The sequence below is a fragment of the Lonchura striata genome, chromosome 4 (assembly GCF_050655825.1).
Source record: "Lonchura striata isolate lonStrDom1 chromosome 4, ASM5065582v1, whole genome shotgun sequence".
NCBI classification, from domain to species: domain Eukaryota; kingdom Metazoa; phylum Chordata; class Aves; order Passeriformes; family Estrildidae; genus Lonchura; species Lonchura striata.
Genome location: NC_140706.1, coordinates 15,512,006 through 15,533,359, shown reverse-complemented (window position 1 = coordinate 15,533,359; position 21,354 = coordinate 15,512,006). Strand labels below are relative to the sequence as shown.

General features: G+C 39.7%; 1 long non-coding RNA gene across 2 annotated transcripts in view; it reads right to left on the bottom strand.

Annotated features, from left to right (window-relative positions):
* The window catches only part of LOC146767545 (uncharacterized), an 82,786-nt gene that overhangs the window by 37,245 nt on the left and 24,187 nt on the right, over positions 1-21,354 (bottom strand). For both annotated transcript variants that reach the window (XR_014955072.1, XR_014955073.1), the window contains exon 2: positions 1-21,354. This exon is cut by the window's left edge and continues 24,616 nt beyond it; it is cut by the window's right edge and continues 12,013 nt beyond it. This is a non-coding gene — a long non-coding RNA (uncharacterized LOC146767545).

Genomic DNA, 21,354 nt, shown 5'->3' with positions numbered 1-21,354 from the left:
ATTCTTTCATCATCACAGGCCTCTGTGAAAATCATGACTAATGTTTAGCCTTGGTCCTGGAGAAGTTACTGCTCTCAAATATTTGGGAAGTAACCAGCTTGTGTCCTTGGGGAACAGAGCAATAGCACCCCATGCCAAGGATGGTCAGTCTGGTGTGCAGGAACACACAGGGGTTAGAGGGGGAGGAAACTCCAAAGGGAAAGGCAAAATACTGAAACCACTGGGTGTTCTCCAACACCAGGGTGGAGAGAGGCTCTCTACCCAGCCATGGCCGCAAAGCACTATTAAAGGAGTCTAAATGATAGAACAGACTAAATTTTGCAATTTCACAGCCTCCATGAAAATCCCATTTTAGCAAAGACAGGATGAAAGAGAAAACATGAATGATTGATATTGAAGGAAACCCAGTTTGTGTCTAATATATCCTGGAGAAACTGCTAATGGAAATTGAATGGTCCTGAAAATATTTCCTGAGACTGCAACTCTGATCAAGTAGCCCTATGGTGATATATTGCGTGTCCAAATTAAAGCTGCCCTGGGGCACACGTAACCCCAGCAGCTGCTTTTACTGTGCAGGACAGGATGATTTGTATGTTTTTTCTAGCTTTTTGACAGCATATTTTTATACAAGACTAAGGCCTGAATCTTCTACTATGTAAGAGGAGCTACTGAATATTTAACATCCCATAGACCTGATGTTACTCCAGCATGTCATTATGCTCTATTAGGAAGCCTGGTGGTACCCCAGCACTGCAGAATGGCAGATGGTACCTTTAGAAAGACAGTCACTTATGCAAGTCTCCAAATTTATGGACCATACTCATACATTTCTTGAGAAAATATGAATTTCCACTGAATGATCACTGTATTAAGATCTGTTCTAATTTACCATGTTATTTTGACAGCAACTAGTATCCAGTCTTTAAAGGGGAGAGGTTTTATTAGGAACAGTGATGAAGCAATCTAACTGCAAAACCATTTCTTCCATGACCTTGTGAATCACTTCTGAAATAAAAGAACTTTATCCCTCACATCAAGAAATAATTTTTAATGGGTCTATGGGCAGTCTTAATTCATAAGCACACTTTAAAACACCATTATGCACTAAAGATGACATCAGGAAATAGTTCACTTATGTGTACAGAATCAAAAACTTTATAAAAAGCATCCATCTACAACAGAGCACAAACACTCCAGCTGCCCAAGAAATTCCCAATTCTGTTTCCATCAATTTTACAAGGATCAGGATAAGACTGATCAGCTTTAATTTGAAAAAGATACTGAATCCATCCCTGATAATTTGGGTTGCAGGTTACTGCACATTAGCAAGGGAATGTGCTTCAGCTGAACCAGATAAATGCCCAGTGTGCCTCTATGCAATGTCCAATTTGGTTGGTCAACCAAATTCAGGATCCTTTAGGTCAGTGCTCATGGCTGGAGTCCAAATTTCTTCAGGTTCATTTTCTTTTTTTTTTTTCTGTGTGTGGTTGTGGGGATATTATGAGGGTGGGGATTTTTAATTTGGGAATATTTGGGACCTTTTATTTTTCTTCTTCTTCTTCACTCTGTACAGTGCCCTGTAAGTACTTCTCTACTTCTCAGATGTACAAGACCATATCAGTTGGAAGGTGACATGCAGAGCACGTGTTAGAGTGTGTGTGTGTAGTAGTATTTTATATTATGTTAAAAGAAACTGCATAATCTCTGGAGATCCTCAAGTTGTATCACCCCAGTTTAATTAATAGCTCTGTCTCAACAACTCTGAATTCATCTAAGTTGCTATGTATAATTTTGTATTGAACAGCTGTAATGTATAAGGCTAGCATCTCCTTTGCAATGCATTAGGAGACATTTTAGCAAATGGTTGATATAAAGTAGGCATTTAACACTTCCTTATCACATTCAACTGCGACTCTCATTTCATCACATGAAGTTTCATCCTCCCTGAGTAATCTCTTGGGGGGGTCTAAGTACTGAAAAAGCTTTTAAGAGCTGGTGTTTGGTGCTTTCAGATGCTGGGGATTTTTTTTTTTTCCATTCTATTTTTTTCTATCTCTGATAGCTTATGAAAATTTGTCATTTTGCACAAAGTTTTTAAATTTCTGTCTTCTTCTGGCCATGTGCAAAACAGAACACAGGGCTCACATGTGCTCCACACAGACAAACCCATCAAAACCAAGGTGGGTACTTCTGGCTTGCCAAGAGAGATCAAATTCAGCAGACAGAAGGTGTGAAATTTAGGAACTGATCGATACTGGGGCTTGTGTCTGTCTTTGACTGCAAACTCCATTCTGCAAGGGAATTTTCAGCTGTTTTCTTTGAAATCTCCCCTCCAGGTTAAACTCATGTTCCAAAGGGTGATAACAAAGGGTGAACTACTGAGACAGCTATCTTTTCATTTGAGTTTGTCAGCAGCTCCCTGTCTGTGCTTAGACCACCAGCTCCTCCAATGTGAATCAGGTGGGAAGTGCTGCAGGAGCTGGGCTTATTGCTAAGGTGTCCCTGCACAGCAATCAGGAACCTTTATTGTGGTTCCTGAGCTCTGCAGCAATAATGCAATTTCATTTTTGCATATCACAGCTATCTCCTCTGCTGCTCTTTGTGTCAACAGGGATGGGGAGTTTCAAGTTGGCTTTATTTTGCTGCTATTTCAGCCTAACAGCTAAAAAAATATAGCTTGTATCAGCCTTCTTCCTTCCAGAAAATGTATTATTTTTAAATATAACCCCTTTTTCAAAGAAGTCAGGACTTCCTCGTGAAGGGCCTAACTCAAATTTCACGCAGCAGGATTTGGCTTTACTGTAGATGCCGGTCGCATTCCTGAGAGGGAGGAAAAATACTAATGGCCAGGTTATAATGAGAGGCTGAACAGTGGCACTCCACAGGGAGGCAACATTTTTGAGCTCAAGACCATGTAATAGTAGGATATGGGCTTTTAAAATGGAAAGAGAGTTGTCGAGTCCTATGATTTTTCTGTGAGACCCACAGCATGGCCAGTTCTCAAGTAGGGAAGGGAACTGCTGGGGAAGGAAGGAGTGGTCTGTATAATAATTGCCTTCAAACAGTCTGAGGCTTCTGAAAGTGGCAATCTACAAGACTTGGGGAGAAAACTGCAATCAGTAATGAAGGAAACCTTCTAGTGATGGGCCTCATGCAGGCACTTCCACATATCAGGATGAGCACATGGCTGCAAGGTCAAGGCTCAAAGGGGAAAATGGAAAATTGATCTTATTTAATATGTTTTTCATTCTATTTATTTGTTTTATTTTTTCATCATCTGTGACCATGCTGTTCAGTGCTGAAACTTCTGATTTCTTAACTGCAACAATCTCCTTTAGCTGATTAACAGGTGGATTACTTTGAAATATCCTTTGAGGTAGAAGAAAGAAAACACAGGAACAGCCCTATCTTAAAATCAGTATAATCATTTTGTCACACTAAAAGCCTGGCTGCAGCCACAGCTTTTCTGGGACTGTTACACTCATTTACCTACACCTCATCCTCCATCCCAGTACCCTACAATCTCCTCCAGACCAGTGCCTTACTTAGGAGAAGGTTTGTGGTGATTTGACTTTCACTTCAAAATGTCTGCCTAAATGACTGCAGACTGTTGTGAAATATTCAGAGTAGATGTACAGAAATAATGATTTCTCAAAATCATGATTCTTTAATATTTGTTTTTGTTGTTTTGGTTTTTTGGTTGGTTCATTGGTTGAGTTTTTGTTCAACCAAAACCTTTTTATTTGTTTGGAATGCATTTTTTCTTTTTAATTCCTTCTGGGCATTGAAATTTTAAGTTGTACTTTGATAATTTCCTTTCCACATGCAATTGTCATGAAACTACATGCACCACAAATTTGTTTTCAGAGTAAAACAAACAGTTAAAATTTTCTGGAGCTGGAAGTAAAATATCAAATACAAGCACCTCTGAACTAGCCAGAGGTGGGCTGATGAGGTTCCCTTCTCAAGGCTCCTGACTAAGCCACAACACAATGAATTACACAGATTGTGTCCTGCCCAGCTCTCTGCAGAAATATGCTTGGAGCCGTTGCAGAGAGATAGTTTGAAGGACATATGAATGATATAGAATGACATAGATCACCCAAAGTATCAGTTATTCCATCTTTCTCCTCTCCTTCCTTCCCCAATCCACTTCAATAGTTGGAAATAGACTAATCCAGGAGACTTGCAATTAAATTTAAAAAAAAATTAAAAAAATTTAAAAAAAAAAGGTGGTAAGGGCTTGCCAGCTCTGGCTTTCCAGTTACACGGGCTCATCTCAGGTTGCTGTTACGTCAGCTGGTGCTTTACATGTGACCAGAACTAGGTAACCCTGACTGGACTGTGGCCGCTCTGTACACATGTGGCTTTATGGCACTTTCTGTACATACAGTTCCTAAAAAGCAGTTTCCTATCATTCCCACAAAAGGACTCGACTTCCTGTACAAAAACAAAAGGCTTCAGATTCTTACCTGGCCTCGTGGCACATCCTTGGTCCCTGGTGGGAAGCCAGCAGTGCCCTGATGAGTGAACTCTTCTGCCCATCCCACCCTCTGGCAGCAGGCACAGTCCCTCTGCCTGAGCATCCACTGAGGCCATCCAGCCTTTTACATAACCCAAGATATTTGTATGTCTTAACATTTGTGAGTCCTGAGTGGAGCTGGGCCAATTTGGATCCCTTTACTAGCAGTATTAAATTCCATTGTACAGGTATTTCCACAGCTGTGAGTTATTCAACATAAACTACTGAAGTAAAGAAAAGGCTGCAAATAACCCACCAGGGAACAATTTCTTGAGTGCTAGTCATCCAGCAAATTCCTTTATTCTCAGTTTTTATAGCAGGATTATTTGATGTAGAGGATATGTCCAGGTTATAATGGATTTGATTATTTATAGCAGATATCTTGTGTCATTAGCTCTATTTTAAAATGGACAAGGATTATTGGAACTAGACAGATGTGATGTTAATTTCCAAAACTAACCTCATTTTCAGTGGAGCCTGTGCTATTGCTTGTACTTTTGAGAATATCACTTTTCTGATAATTTGTCAACCCCCCATTTGTTTTGCTACTAAGCCTACTTAATCTTGTGATTTTTCTGTTTCCTATATCTTTCCTTGATGACTATTCCTATTTCCTAGTGAAGTATTTCCATCTCAATGCCACCCCTTGTATGGGGAAAAAAAAGCTCTTTTTCTGTTCCGTTCCACACTTCATCAACACTCAAGATATGTTTTCAGTTCTTTGGAGGCCCCAAGAGCAGGTGTCACCTGCTTCATATCCCCCTGAATGGAAACTCCCCCTTCTGTGTCACCTGCCTGAGCCAACAGTGTGGTCTCTCTCCTGGGAAATGTCTTTAGAGGATATACACTTTTTTTTAAATGCTACTCCAATATCCTAAAGACAATTCTTGCTGGTGTCTCCAAACTAAGCTAGTGGCACAGCACAGTTGTCGTGGTTTAACCCCAGCTGGAAACTGAGTACCACAAATCTCCTTGCTCACACCCCACCCACCCTTCCACACACACTTCCTCTCTGGTGACGTGGGGAGGTAATCAAGGAAAAGAAGTATAAAACTCCTGGGCTGAGATAAGAATAGTTTAATAATTAAAAGTAAAATATAATAATCTTAATGATTATAATAGCAATCATAATAATTGTAATGAAAATGAGAGAGGGAGAGGAATAAAATCCAAGATAAATAAGTGATGCACACTACAATTGCTCACCACTCACTGGCCCCATACCCTGTCCATCCCTGAGCAGCAATTGGTGCCTCCCAGGCAGCTCTCCCCAATTTATATAATCAGCATGTCCTGTGGAATGGAACAGCCCTTTGGTCAGTTTGGGTCAGCTCTCCTGGCCACGTTCCCTCTTGGCTTCTTGTGCACCTGCTGACTGGCAAAGAACAGGACACTGAAAAGTCCTTGATTTAGAGTAAGCACCACTGAGCAAAAGCCAGAACATCAGTGTGTTATCAACGTGATTCCCATACTGAATCCAAAACACAGCACTGTACCATATGAAGAAAATTAACTCTCCCAGCCAAAACCAGGACAATGGTTCAGTTCCTTTTGGAGGCTGTTGTTGCCCTCTTTCTCTTCACCCCTTGTTTCCAATTGAAAATATTTTGACTGACACAGTAACATCATTGAGGCCCCTACATCTTGTACCAACAGAGCTGCTGAACACCAGCTCCACTTGCAGCTTCTCTGCCACCCCCCTGCTTTCACCAAGGTGATCCAATTGCCCCTGCAGCTTCCAGAGCAGCCCATCAGCCCAAGGCTGGATTCTGCCCCACCATGAAATGTGCTCAGCAGGGATGGCAAGTCTGCTAGAGCAGTGGCCAGGCAGTGAAGTCTAGCAGATGCTGTGCCCTGTATTTGCAGTTCCATTTGCCCCTTTCTTCCATGTGATGGAGAAACCAATTCTGGAATGTATTTTTGAGGTTATTCCATACTGAGCTGAGCCATTAAAGTGCATTGCCTACAACTAAGATCCTTTTTTATTATTTTTGTTTCATTCTCATATATTTATGGTGTTGCACTGGTATGGTTTCAAAGTGCTGTGCATGGTTTTTATTTGTGCAACTTCCATTGAATTTTTAATTTTTTTTTTTAAATAGAAACTGTAGCAAAATCTTCCAAGTGCCTCTTAACAGTGCTAGGATTTCATTCCTGTCATCCTTATCCTTTTTTTTTGCAGACTATTCAGCCAGCAATATTCAGAGCTTTTCTTAATGCCTTCCATCTCCTCTGTGTTGCTGGGAAGGGGCCAGCTATCAGCCAAACAGCAAGTAAATAGACTGACTGCCTGCATTTACTGTAGTGACGGGCACATATGTTTTTAGTGAAGAGTTTATTTGCCAGAAGAAAACTAGTTTGAAAATTCAGGTCAACTTTTGGTGAATAATTTTGAGCTAATAAATGTAAGAGGTGAGGATGGAAAGATTTCAGAAGTGCAAGAAAAGCTCATATCAATTTTTCTGAAACTAATCAGCTCTGTTTAGTTGGGTTAGGCTACTCCTGTTGCCAGCAGGAAAAAAACAAACAAGCAAACTAAAACAAAACAAAAAATCAAACAAAAAAAAAAAACACAAAACAAAAACAAACAACCCAGGGAGGGAGGAGAAGGAAAACAGGGCAGGAGATTGCCCCAAACACAACATCTATGTCAGAGGTGTTTAATAAATCCATTCCTTTGGTGCCCATTGCCCTCCCACCCCAGCCCTTGCCCCAGCTCTCCCCCTCTCCTGTGACAAAATTCCTATTTCTGAAGCTATCCATTTCAACCTTCCCCATCCCTTGGTCCTTTTCATGAACACTCCCAGGTGCCAGCTGGAGAGCCCCCAGCCTTGGCCATGCCCTTCTCTTTCCGAAGTTCTGCATTAAATTTCCCTTGTCCAAACCCACCAAGAGTTCCCCACATTCAAGCACCTCCAAAAATCCTCCCCAAAGCCCCTTCTTGGTTCACTCATCTGTGTCAGAGCAGGTGCTTGGCTCTCCCCAGCACCATTGGCTGCTGCAGCCCACTGTGCCCACCTTGCCTCCTGAAAAAGCCTCAGACAACTGCTCCAGCAGCAAAGATTCCAGAGGGGTGCTGTGCTCACTAGCAGTACAAAGTCCTGTCCTAACAGGTCTCCAAGGGAAGGAAAGGAGTATTATGATGGGGGAATATCTGATGTACAGAAATTTTTCTTCAGGATACATTCACAAGAGACTGAAATGTCATTTAAATCTTTAAAAAATATTGCCCTTAACACTCACTTAAGATGTAGAAGAGCTGGATTCAGCCTTCAGCCCCCCATGTTACATGAGGGTTAAACTGAAAAGGGGCCAATCTCATCTCCTGTGGAAGGGTAAATGTGGTCTGAGCAGTATCTGGGCCAAAGGATAGTGAGTGCTTCCAGAATGTGCTGATGATTTCTGCAGAAACAGTCTATATCTATATGTATCCCCAAAGCAAGTCAAAAACCTGTGAGCTTGGTTTTTGTACCACACAGAATAAATTATCCTGTTTGCTATTCACGTGCCACCAGGATCATGATCTACTGTCCTTTGTAAATCTCAAGTTTAATTTTTCTTAAATTACATAAAGGAGCAAGTGAACTGAGCATGATTCTTTCAAGAACGCTGAGAAATTTTTGTTGAAAGCTGACTCAAAGCATCCATACTTAATTTAACTTCTTTTTTATTTAGTACATTACAAAGCACTGCTACTGAGAGATCTCCAGCCATGTGTCCCTGCTGGGGAAGGACAAGGGTGTTTTGGTCCCAGGGGAGCTGCCTTGTTCATGCAGAGAGGAGGGAGTCCAAGGTACCCTGTAACAGGGGGGCAGTCTCCCACTGGGACAGGCAATTCCACTGATTTTGGTGAAATAAAAAGCTCTGAAGTTTAAGATCTTAATGTTAACCTGCTACCACCACACTAAATCCTTGTTCTGGCTTTGTGAGGTCGGTGAATTCAGCTCATGCAGCTCTTGCCAGCAGCCACCAGTGCAGCTAGTCCAGCATGATGGTCCTTCTTCATGGGCACAGCAAAGAGAGCTCTGAGGAGATTTATGGAGGATCAGATCGCAGAGCACTGCACAGTTGAAGATGACAGAGGCGAATGTCATCGTGATGGACCACAGCCAGACCCCACAGCACCCACCAGAACGCCTCTTCCTGCAGAGGCAGCTCTGTCTCTGCCCTGCCTCCCACCAAGCTTGGCCCTTTCCAGCCCAGCTGCAAGGCTCCAGTCTGGTGGTCTCCACCTTGAGCAAAGCCCATCCTCAGTTCTTGTCCCGACTCACAAAGAGAAGCATCGCTGCCGGTCATTCAGCAAGAGAGCTCATTTAGAAACCAGCCCCCCTCAGCCCAATTATCCCTCTTCTCCAGCCACATGTCCTTATGTAGCAGCATTGCTCATTTATATGCTAATTTTGCTAAGTCTACTTCAAAGGGGAGAATTGTTTGTTAAAAATCTTACACTCCAGCCTGAGTTCAGACCATCTCATTATTTACCTGCAAATTTAGGGAGATATGGGTAAAAGCTCTGTTCTTTTATGATCTATTGTCTAGGTGATCAAAGGAAACCATTCAATATGAAGATCAAAAAGAGTCTGGCTCCCAGCAGCCCAGTACTGGCTCTGCCAACTCCCAAAGTCCACAACCTCAGTCATAAGTAAAGACTGATTCTACTATTAAATTACTTTTGATTACAAATTGGAGGGAATAAAAAAAAAAACCAAAAAAGCCAAAACAAAACAAAAAACCAACCTCACATCATAGTCTCTCTACTAAGGTGTTAATGAAACTGGGCTTCATATTGATATTATCTCAATTATTAGTCCAGGAGTAATCACTATGTATGTAGTGTCGCTATTAATAATCCTCAGATAATGAAAAATATCCCACAGACATAACTACTACTGCTTGATAAATTGCTGGTGGACTACAGCTAACCCATATTTTCCTTTTTATATAGATATACTGCTCAAAGGATTTTTTTAAAACAGGAACTCAGTGACAGAAGTGTTTATTACTTAGAGGAGGCAAAAGCAGTGGCTGTAGGTTGAAGTATCAAAATGGGACACCTCATGTCCCAGTCTGTTAGGGAATTATGTCAACAGAGTAACACAATGTGAATAATGAACCCATGCTTTTCCAGGCTGACATAATTCCTTAGCCTAAGGAATTTCAAGAACCATGATTTGTAGAAATCCTACTCTTCTTGAAAAGATAACCCACAGAGAGACTTTTTAATCTTCACCACAAATAAACATTGAATAGTAAACAGCTTGCTTTAGAAAAATAATGTGAGAAGTGAAAATGTATGGACTTTCAGGCTTTAATCTTCTCTATAAAGTTGGCACACTGTTGTTTTTCACTATAGTGTATTCCTCTTCCATGTTAAAAATGGCACCAAACAAGAGGCTGAGCACTGACATATATTTGGGGCACGTGCAAGGGGGGCACAAGGATGTTTTGACTGCTAAGATAATAAAATAAATATGTTGGGTTTTTATCTGACGCATTTCTGAAAATACATTGAATTCTTCTAAAAACATTAAGCCTCCAGTGCTGGTAGGAGAAATATTTTGCTTGCTGTGCTTTACTTTAGCTTGTTTGTGTGAATCAGTACATTGTTGTAGCCTTCCTGTCAGTCGGTAGTAAATGAGTACCTTGACAGGTCTTGGATAACTTCTAGTGCTGTTCTCATTTGGAGCAGATCTAAAGCTGATGTTTTGAACAGTTGTTAGTATTAAAGATCTGATGGCACTTTACAGGAGGGTTGGGGGTGTAAGTTTTGGTGTCCTGGCCAAATTCCAAAATGGGTAATTAAATTCTGTCCATCTAAACTTCCCCCTGTGGTTTTAGCTGGCTCAGCTATTCTTAATTTCCTGTCTTAAAATGTTCCCCAGTGTTGCAGCGGTGCTGTTAAACAGTTGCCAGGGTTTACCTCGGCGATGTGTGAGATGATTCATACCCTGATCTGCAGATAGCAGCACGTTCAGGGCAGCCGATGGGGGCTGGAGAAATGGCAGAGCTGGAATGACAAGATGTCATAATGGCTGTTCCTTCCATTCATTTTCTAATTTTGTGATGCTTCAGAAAGACATAATAAAATCTCTCTGGTTTTTAATAAAATAAGCTCCTCTCTCCCTCGACCCTTCCATTCCTTGCATGCCCAGGAGACAAGAGAGAAGCTGAAGAGATGTGTACAGGGTTAAATGAAAACCCAGATCCCAGACCATGCCAGGATATGAAGAGAACTGATGTATACATTTGACCTGCTCAGAAGAACACTTTTCACCTCACATACTCTGACACTTTGAGAAATTTCAATTCCACATCAAAGCTTTCTGCCCTTATAGTAGTTTTTCTTCTTAAAATGTAGCAACACAGCACCAAAAGAGTGCTGAAGGAAACATGAGCCCAAGTTAATGCGTCTTTTAAGCTGCTCCCTGTTTTGTTCTTTCACTGGCAGTTTAAAAGCTAAACAAATTCTAAGTTACACACACACCTCCCACAAAAATAAAATACAGCCTCCAGAAAATCCTTGTTCAGCATGGTATACACAAGGCTGTTATTTGCCACTCCTTCATTGTTATCTGCCCTGTTTTTCCCCTTAGTTTTCTTCAGTCTCTCAAAACTTCTGAACTTAGTCTGGATATGAGGGAAGAGCATTAAGTATTCTGTCTCTCATCTAAAATAAGTTAGGTGATAATGTCTTTGTTAGGGAAAAGAGGTTTTTCTATTAGCTGATTCAGCCTACCCAAAAATCCAAGGAATGCCCCAGAGACATCTACCTGAATCCATTGCTGGGGTGAGAAATGCAAAATGAGGCTTTTAACTTTAGCACCTCAGTTTGTTGCCTAAGGTGGGAGGAATAGCCCTGCCATTTTAACACATCTAATGTGTGTGTCTTGTGGTATGGCTCATTAATTTATCATGAGGTAGCAAAACCAGAATAGTAATAAATTGGTGAGATTCCATTTTCATACAGATTTCTGAAAAATCTCAACAGCTATAAAAAACTACTGTGAGCCCAGCAAACTGTCACTGCTGTCCTCTGCAGTGTCCAGTATAACAACAATCTCTTTTGCAAGAGCAGGGAGGCAGCTGAGATGTGTAAGAGCTCAGTACTCCTGGTTTTGTGGCTTTGCCCCACAAACCTTGCTTCAGGAGCCATCAGCAGTGCAGCTACAGGGAGAGCTTTGTCCAGCCTGGCTGCTGAGGAGCTCACGGAGTTACTGGCTGGTTTACAACTGCTTGGCTGCCTGGGCTGCAGCTCTGTGTGAGTGAGGGATAATGGACAAACTTTTGAAGTTTTTAAATAAAAAAAAGTTCTTTCAGAAAGAGAAAGCAAATATGTGCCAGGTTTTTTAATGACAAAAACAGAGCAGTAAAAAAGGGGGGAAATATTAAGGCTACTTTGGGATAAAAGTGTTCTGAAGAGGCACATCTTTAACTAATCAGGAAGCTCTGGACAGTAGGCCTAATCTTTTTGGTCTAACCAAAAAAATCTATGCATACAATTTTTCTGGCAGAATGCCAGTTTTTCTTCTCTTGAGGGTTCCTGAAATGATATCAAGTGGGGCTTCATCCTGGAAACCTTGGGGGAGCTGAATTCCCAGGAACCATTGTGTAGTAGACTAAAGGAAAAAAGAAAATTGACATCTTGAGTGAAAAAATGTTGAGCCCCTCTTGATGAGGATAATCATTGGCTACAAAAACTAAAAAGTGACGAAAAATGTGGTGTAAGGAGTCCGAGTGATGCTGTTTGAAAGTCAAGAGTTATCATTTTTGTCCTCATGAATGCAGGCAGGGATCATTCGCTGGAACTGTTCCAATCCTACTGCCCTCAAACATATAAAACTCCCACTTCAGTCAATGGGATCTGTGCACGCTGAAGAGCAACTGGGTTGAGCTTGTAAAAGTCTGACACCGACTGTGCGACACACGGGCGCTCTCACGGCTGATTGCAGCAGCAGCAGAGACCTTTGCACAAATAGGATAACAACACCATGGCAATATTTTCCTAACGTGTCAATAAGTGCTTGAGGGACAGGGCATACAATATTCCAGATAGTAAAGTGTGGGAGATGGCTGAGAAAGCTTGCTGAATTCTTAGCTGAACACCAAAAAGCCATATTAAATATTAAATCAAATTATTAATATTAGAATATAAAATGTTAGCATGACACTCCACCTTCTCTAAAGCTGTGTGTTACCGCTTGCCTTTGATGTAAAATCATGTGCTAAATGAATTATTTTCTGTTACTGCTTTCCAGTATGTAATCAGTGGGGTGGAAAAGCTATCATTTTGTCAGAGAGGAATTTCCAGACAAGACTGCATGATGTGGTTACTGGAAGTGGCAGCAGTGGGGTACATGTGTGACACTTGGCCTTTGTAGTGTGTGAGGACAGAGGTATTAGAGGGTGTTAAGCCACCCTGAAGCCCTCAAGCTCTTGGGTTCCAGCTCCAGAACAAATCCTATGCGAGAGCCAAAGCAGTGCTGTTTTCTTCTGCTTTATGCTTTGTTAAATTCAGCACAGAAACAGCTAATTGTGAAAGGATAATTTTGCATTTTTGAGATCACAAATTGATCTGATTCTAATAAATTTTTATATATGTTTACTTCAACTTAAAAAGAAACCTCCACCGTGTAGGTGTACAAATGTTTGAAGAGGCTTGCATGGTGTCTGGGACCACCTGGGGATCCTACAAAAATTTTATCCTTGTTCTTCCAATACCAAAGTCAGTGTTACAGTTTATAGGAGCAATTCAGAAGAGACAGAAGAAAAGAAGTGGTGGTCAGCTGTGTACACATAAAGATTTCCCTTCTCAGGAAAGCTTCTTCTTGCTGCTTGACTTGAGGCTGCTTCCCAACAGGACAGGACATCTCATCTGCTTTCTCACAAACTACAATATTGCATGTTTATCAACTTTTTTAGTATTGCCATTTTATTAGGGGATAGTTTTAATTTTTCTCAAGTCCAACTCAGTGAGAGGGGCCCTTGCTTACCCAATTTTTCTCCTTTCCTTAAAAGGGATGCATGTAGAAATATAAATTCCTCATCAGCTCAGTGTTGTCCTTTGCCTTTCCTCCTCCCTAACTCTGAGCTCTCACAGTGACACCTATTGTGTAACCATTCTCAGGGTAGATAGGCTCTCTAAAGACAAAGGTGGGTAGCAGTGCTAATAACCTGGGTTACTTGCATGGTTGTGACCATGGCAGACACAATCCCATCTCTGTCCACGAGAATTCTTTCTGGAGTTTTATGTAAACAATGTGTTGGTAACAAAAAAATGGAAGTAGACAAAAGGAACCAAGCTAGTAGTTAAGTCAGGCTCCCTGGAAAAACAGAAGACAGGAGTTATGGTTGGATCTACTCTGAGCAGGACCTGGACTAGAAGACCTTCAGAGGTCCCATGAAAGCTCCTGGAGTCTGAGTGTGGATGGAGGGATGGGGTGGAAATGCATCAAGACGTTTTTGCAATGGATGTGCCCAGATCTTGGACAGTCATAAGAAAAGGAATGTGAGGCTTCATGATTCAGAAATGGATCCCAGACCTCTCAGAAATCTGTGTACTGCTTGGCAGGCTTGGATAAGCTCATTAGTTTCAGGACATGAGCACAGAGGCTCAATCACTAAGGAAAATACAGGAGGCCTTCAAAGTGCTTGAAGTGAGCACCTGATGTCTTAAACTCAGGGCAAGAAGCTCTGGGGAATGTGGAACTCCTCAGCAATCAGACTGAGAAGCTCAGTCTTTTCAGTGCCAAATTAGTGGGGATTTCTGAGGATATCTGGGGTCCTACAAGAAAGCTGGTCACGGTTCAGCAGTGTGTGCAACAACAGGACTTTCACATCTGTGTATTTGCAATAGAATTTGTAATTCTATAAAGTACCTCAGTGCTTGTGAAGCCCATTGCATGAATTAATAAATAATAATATCTTGCAAACTGCAAGAAATTCTGCTTCAAATCTAAGAGGACTCTAATCCTTTCATGCTAGGAGGACATCTTTTCTATATTCCCTTTCTTGGGATGTCAAAGATAAATTTTTCCAAAACATTTGAACAATTTGACTGGGACCCAAGGGGAAATTATGGATGCATTGTGGTGGAGTAATGAGTCAGAAAGTTTTCTTGCCAGGGATTGAGAAATGCCTGACCTCATTTCTGAGAACAGTGCATGAGAGGGGGAGATTTTGCCCTTAGTGGAATTCTAAATGTTTAGTGTAGATGTCTGAGCGTAAAGCAACAGCATTCCCGTTACAACAACAAGGGAAAAAAAAGGATCTCTGATTATTCTTGTATTTCCCCCTAGAGAAATAAATTTTTAGGTCAAATTTAAAACTAATTTTAGGTGTCAAAAGAATATAATGGTGAGCATATTCTAATTATTGTTTATTTAACATATAACTTTGACCTAACATGCAGTTTTATATACATACCATTGTCTTTTAAACCCTAAGTCTGGAAAGCCAGTGGGGGGCCAGCCCCTGCACCAAGGCAGTATTAGCCATATCCATTGCCTTCCTGACAAGTATTAATCTAATTACTTCTTAGAGTTCTCCAGCATTGAAGATGCCCCAGACAACCAGTTTCAATATCTAATCTGAGTCATACCTGCTCCAAAGGTAAGCCCAGTGTCTCTCAATGTGGAGGACAACAGGCACATATTAACCCTGTGACTACTCTGCATAAGTTTTACTGAAATGCTAGCAGTTAAAATTTGGGGCATTTTTGTGTTTGGTGTGATTTGGCTTTTTTTTATAGTCCCTGAGTCTGTAATCAATATATGTGTTCCATAAAAAGAATTAGTACTGTGCCTAAGTATATAAATAATTGCACATTTTGTATCATTTTCTTCTGCAGAGGATGCTTAATTTCTTAGGTGCAGAACAAAGCTTCTGTGGCTGCAGCTACTCTTTGGGTGGCAGGCTGGGTGTAATCCCCAGTGGTTGCAGGCAGCTCTCTGCTTTGCTTTTTGGTTTGCTTTGCTTTAAGATCTAACTTTGGAAGTCAATAAACAATATTATTCACTGAATTCCATTTATTTGCCACAAATCTGTTTGAATTGACTACATCAAGGATCACTGCCATCTTATCTAGGTATCTGGTCATCAAACCCACCCAGGTGAATGTAAAAATCCACGGAAAAGTTACCAAAGATGATAGCTCACTGAAGTTTTCTCAGTGGTAATTGTTCCAGTCAATGATATTCTACAAAGTAAGTTCCTACATATACAAAACTTTTTAAATTATTATTTTATTTTTTAAGGCAGTGGGTACTATTGTCTTTAATGAAAATCAGCCTTTTTATCCCAGAGGCCAATACAGCTCCTGGCCCTGGAGTTTGAACCCTATCTCCCTACACTGCCAGAGCATTCTCATTTTTCATCCCCGCTGAGAGCACAGCTACAGCACATTTCCTAATTTCTATCATATGTTACTGTATTTTGCGAAATGTGGTTCCTTTTTTTTTTATAAAAATAATCAAATAAAACACTTTTGAACAAATAGATGTTTTTCACTTTTTGCCTTACTTGATCAACTCATTTGAGAAGCCAGTTATTTTCACTAAAGCTAGAATTTTTAAGACTTCAGTCAAAAATGTGACTTTTTTTATATCTTATTAAATTTCATGTGGGTTATGTAGAAAATAAATTACATGCAACTGTACTACCTAAGTACCACTGCTGTATTTTTTTTTTCACTGAGCAATTTTTGAAAGCAGTATAAATCATAGGCTAAATTTTCCTGCCCTTCCTCCAACCTTGCTAAGCCAAAATCCCATTAAAGTTAACTTTGAGATTTGGCCCCATGACTGGATGAGTATGGGAAAGCCTGTAATTTATAAGGCCATATCCAGTCCATTATATGTCTGGAAAATGTGCAGAAATATATTTTTAAGAGACTTTTCTCTCCAAGTTCCTAAAAAGGCCTGAGTAATTTCAGGGAGGCAATCTGATAGACAGATTTGTATGAATATTTATATAACTAATAACAGAGCCAATATTTCTAAATATTTTCTAAGAATGTTCACTCAAGTAAAACAGTGAATGTTTCTTGGCTGTTTGTCTTCTTTCCATTTACTTTCTGTGACTATTCCTGCAGATGATTTCACAGGCAGGAGTGCTGAAGAATATTTGAGAATAATGACACTATTCACCAAGTGAATTTAAACTGGTAGTTCAGAGCAGTTTCATCAGAAATCTCTCCTAATTTGTGAATAGAAATAATGATGTGTAGCAAATGAAGTTCAAAATTATCTTGTATTTTTAATTTTGAACAGTCTTTCAAACATAAACAATCTACAGGTGATATTCAGAGAACCTAAAAGAGTAATTTCCACTAATTCAAGAAAATTATAAAGCATCTTAGAACACATGCAAACAAAGGTTTATACAATTAACTAGGTTATTTACTACAAAATACTCATTCAACCATAGAAACTAACCCCAAACAGATGGTCACTGCTCTGATATACACTTGTGGTCTATTTGAAGACAAATTAGAATGCTTCTCTTAATATCAAATAAATACCGTTCAAAATGCTTCTTCAGATCTTCAGTCATTACCATGACCATGTGTGGTGCAGAATCAATCACTGCAAATCTGTGCATCTTAATAGCCTGGATCTGAGTGGTGATATCTGCATCCATACAAATTAATAAATTCCCACATATCCTAAATGCCTCACATCAAGTTCTTCATTAAATATATTGAATTTTGGTGGCTGGGATGAAAACAACCCAATAAAAATTTAGGAATGCCCTAAAAGCCATTTCAGTTGGAGTTTGAGTCCCCCCACTGATGGGCATGTCCTATAAAACTGGGATCCACATTTTTTCTCTTCCTTACTGTTTAATTAAGGAAAGTAAAACCAGGGAAATGCATAATTTTTTTTTTCTCACTACTTACTGCCCACCAGCAAGGGAGGAGAGGCTGAAACTTCTCTGTCTGAACAAGCAGTATGGACACATTTACAGAACATGCAGAAAAGCTGGCATTGATTATAAGAGTGTCTTGGATGCATTAACAGTAAAGCTCAGTATAGATTTTAAAACTGTAGGCTGTTAAAGTAACAGGCATTTACTACAGGGCCAAGTACTTAATTCATGGAAGTTTTATATTCTTATATGTTTCAACTGCTTGCACATTTAATATATATATATATAAACATATATATGAAAACCCATATGCTTAAATGTGCATGTGGCCTACAATTGTTCATAGAAAAACTTCCATAACTTGTCAGACATAGCTGGTTATAACAGTTTGCAAGCACTAATATGACTGATTGATGTTAATGTGTTCTGATTAAATTTACTGCTGATTAGTTGATCATCACTTGGAACAACAAGAAATTATATTTCACTGTTTTTATTACACTGATTGGCATTTAGTTTATCAGCCATGGCACCAACGGGAATTATGAGAGCTAAGTGATTTCTAATGAGGATATATTAATTACATAAATGTAAAGAAATCCAATCAATTATAATCTGTTTTATTTTAAAATGAACAATCATGAAACTAAGAAGAGGAAACATCCAGGATCCTATAGTAATCCTTAAATTCTGCACAAGTACAATGAGTTATACTTTAACTTGATCTGTCTGTGCAATGGATATTCACTTCTGAGGCTTTTTCCTCTGATTCTGACTGAAGATTTGAAGAACTCTATCTTTTTTCTTTTAACATATGGTGTTTTTTTCATCAAGAAGTATTTCCTAATGGGAAAAATAATTATTTTGGTTTTATGTCATAGCGTTTCATGTCTTCTGGTGTAAGAGAAAATATTTTAAATAATATTGTCATTAGTTTAAAAACATGAGTAGAAAAGAATAAAGGATATAAAATATAAAAGTTAAAAAAAAAAAAAAAAAAAAAAAAGCAATTAAAAACCTCTTTAGAGTCCTTGCTTTAAATCTCATGTATCTGCCTTCCACTGCTTGAGGGTGCCAAGACAAAATGTTGACTAATTTTGCAGTTTTTAATACCAGACTTCTGGGTTTTGGTTCATGACTCAATTACACCCCTAGTCTCTGGTTTCACACACTGATATCATCAGTGCCATAGGCCCTAATTCAGCAAAGCACTTGTGTATGTGTACAAGTCCCATCCATAGAGGGTTGCTGTCTGTTAAATGGGGATCTGCTGACATCACAAAATTGAATGGGAGAAAAACCCCCTATAGTCAGGGCTTTCATATATAACCAGAAAACTACCAGCTGTACATGTAGATCTCTTCTTGCATTTTCCAGGATACTGTCCCAGCCAGCCTGCTTAAGCTGCTCTGGACTATGGGGATGCAGTATCCTCCCACCAATGAACTTTCCTGCCTTTGCTTCACATTTTCATTTACCCTCTCCCCTTTCTCTTTGTCAGACAAATTTGGTGTTTTCAGGCTGCAGTCTGCATCCTGCTTTAATGCCTTCTGAAAGCTGCTTGTTGCAGGCTCAGGATCATATCTAACTCATTTGTATTATCTTTAATGCTCTTGCTATCTTTTAGACCTGCTAATGAAGGCTGAAGTGTTTTACTTAATGTACACAGAAGGAATTTCTTTTAATGCATTCTACTCGGGGAATAAGTCAACAGTTTCTTATGAGCACATGCTCCAAGAAGAAAGCATATACACTCCATCTTTAGGGAATTGCTGGCTGTCTTAACACCTCTCCAACATGATTAATGCTAAAGCTCTTAGAAATATCCGTCTGTCCATGTGTCCAACTTCCACAGGCTCTGCAGAAGCCGCAGGAGTGGCCTATTGGTATGAATAATTTATGGCAGGAGGTAAAGCATTTTTACGTATTCATATGTTCACCCATTAAATGCAATTCAAAACCCACAGGAATGCACAGAATTTAGGGACTTCGCAAAGCTCCAGGAGCCTTAAAGGGAAAGAACCTTATCTGCCAACACTGAAAAGAAAACTAATTTAGGAAAACTGTTTCTAATATAGTATTTCAAATGGAGGATCTTAAGACACTTAATATTTCTTAATTATTTTACTGCCATGGTACTGACCATAAGATAAATTCCAAACTGACTGCACAGTTATTACCTGAATGCTAAAGTTCAGCTTTACAGATGGATGTGCTTGCAGGATGCACTCATTAAAGAATTCATTTCCAAAAAGATTTAACTATTTATATTATTTCAAGACTCCTGAAATAAAAGAGTTTATTATTCATTGATAAAATGCTTATAAAACACAGTTTGTTTTCACAAATTCTTACCTTAACTTGCAAAGGTTTGATTATTTTTACAGTAAAATAGAAACATGTCCTATTTTCAGATGTGTGCAATTTATTAAATTCTCCAATTCCATATTTAAATATGCTTCTTCTTTTATAAGGTTGAAATTCAACCAATGGTGTTTACCCATCACTGTATACTACGTAAGTAATGGAAAAAGGAAAAATACTCTCCCACTATGTTTATGGGGCCAGTGACATGTTTCCAGATGGACTGTGGGGAAGGGGAGGTATTAATATGAAGAGCTTGGGAATTTTAAAAGTGTCTAGCCAGAGCTGAAGCAGCAGGTAAACAACCCCACACTAACCATAAATTCAAGAGATTCAGAGTTGACAGTCCTCATTAATCTACAGGAAGATGCACAATTGCTGTAGAAAAGAGTCTTTGAGAAGCAGCCCCTTGCTGGTATGGACAGTGCCAGAATTATCACTTGGCAAACGCTTTCAAGAGAGCTGCAGCCTTGCTGGGAAGTCTGAGCAGCCCATAGCCAATATATTTTGGTTAGGCTGGGGGATGGCTCAGGCACAGGGCAGTCTAACTGGTAGACAGGAACTTTACCTGTGCAGGTGAAATATACTGACAACTGGTCACAAAACTGATGTGCCAGAACAGGGCAAGAAGAAAACACATGGATTTTCATGAACTTGAAAAAAAGGAGTGTCATTAACATCACACCAACACCCTTGGTCAGATTTTAAATTCTGCAATAATTATGAGCATGTTAGAGACTTCCTTAAAAAGTAGTGTTTCAACTCTAGAAGGAGAGTCTTACCTCTGGAAAACTTGGAAATCTGTCCTAATTCTGGAAAAGCCATCTGAATACTGATTCCCGAGATCTCCAAGAAGTATCACATGGAGCAGAAATGAAGCACAGAACATTTCAGACCAGCTGCTTTATACTTGACAAAATCATAAGAACTCACAAAAGGAACAGCCAAACAAATCACTGATGATGACAGAGACAGGCCTGAAGAGCTCTGGGTGCCAAGACAAGCACTGAGCAGTCTGAACTTGAATTTGTCCAGTGTAACCTTCTCTCGCTTCTCTTCTTCCCTCCCATTGAGCCACCACCATGTCCAATGCCCAGAATGAGCAAGGTTCCACTGATGAGCAGATCTTTTCTGGAGAATGGGAGTCCAGCGTGAGAAAGTCAAGTTTGCTCTTTGCAAGCTCCTTTGGAATGACTTATTTGTGTTCACTGAAATGAAAAAGAAGTTTCTAAAACATTCTTCTGAGCCAGCATCAAGAATATGAAACCAGCAAGGCACCACAAACTTAAAGACATCATGAAGAAGGGAAAAAACAGGTAAAGGTAAAACAGAAAAGCCTGTGGAACTACAGCAGCAGTGAAGTTAGTTAAAGAAAACCAAGCAACTAACCAACCAATCAAACAAAACTTCTTAAAACTACCAGAAAACAAAAGCCTGCTTATTAAGTTTACTGCACTGTCAGATTCACAGGTTTGTTGATGGTAAGGAAAGCCCAGTTTTGTTCTTTAACAGTTACACAAAATATGTTTACAGGTGAAAAAAAAACCATTTTATGAACACTTATTATTTTAAAAAGTGGTAAAACTATTTTTAATAAAAACTGA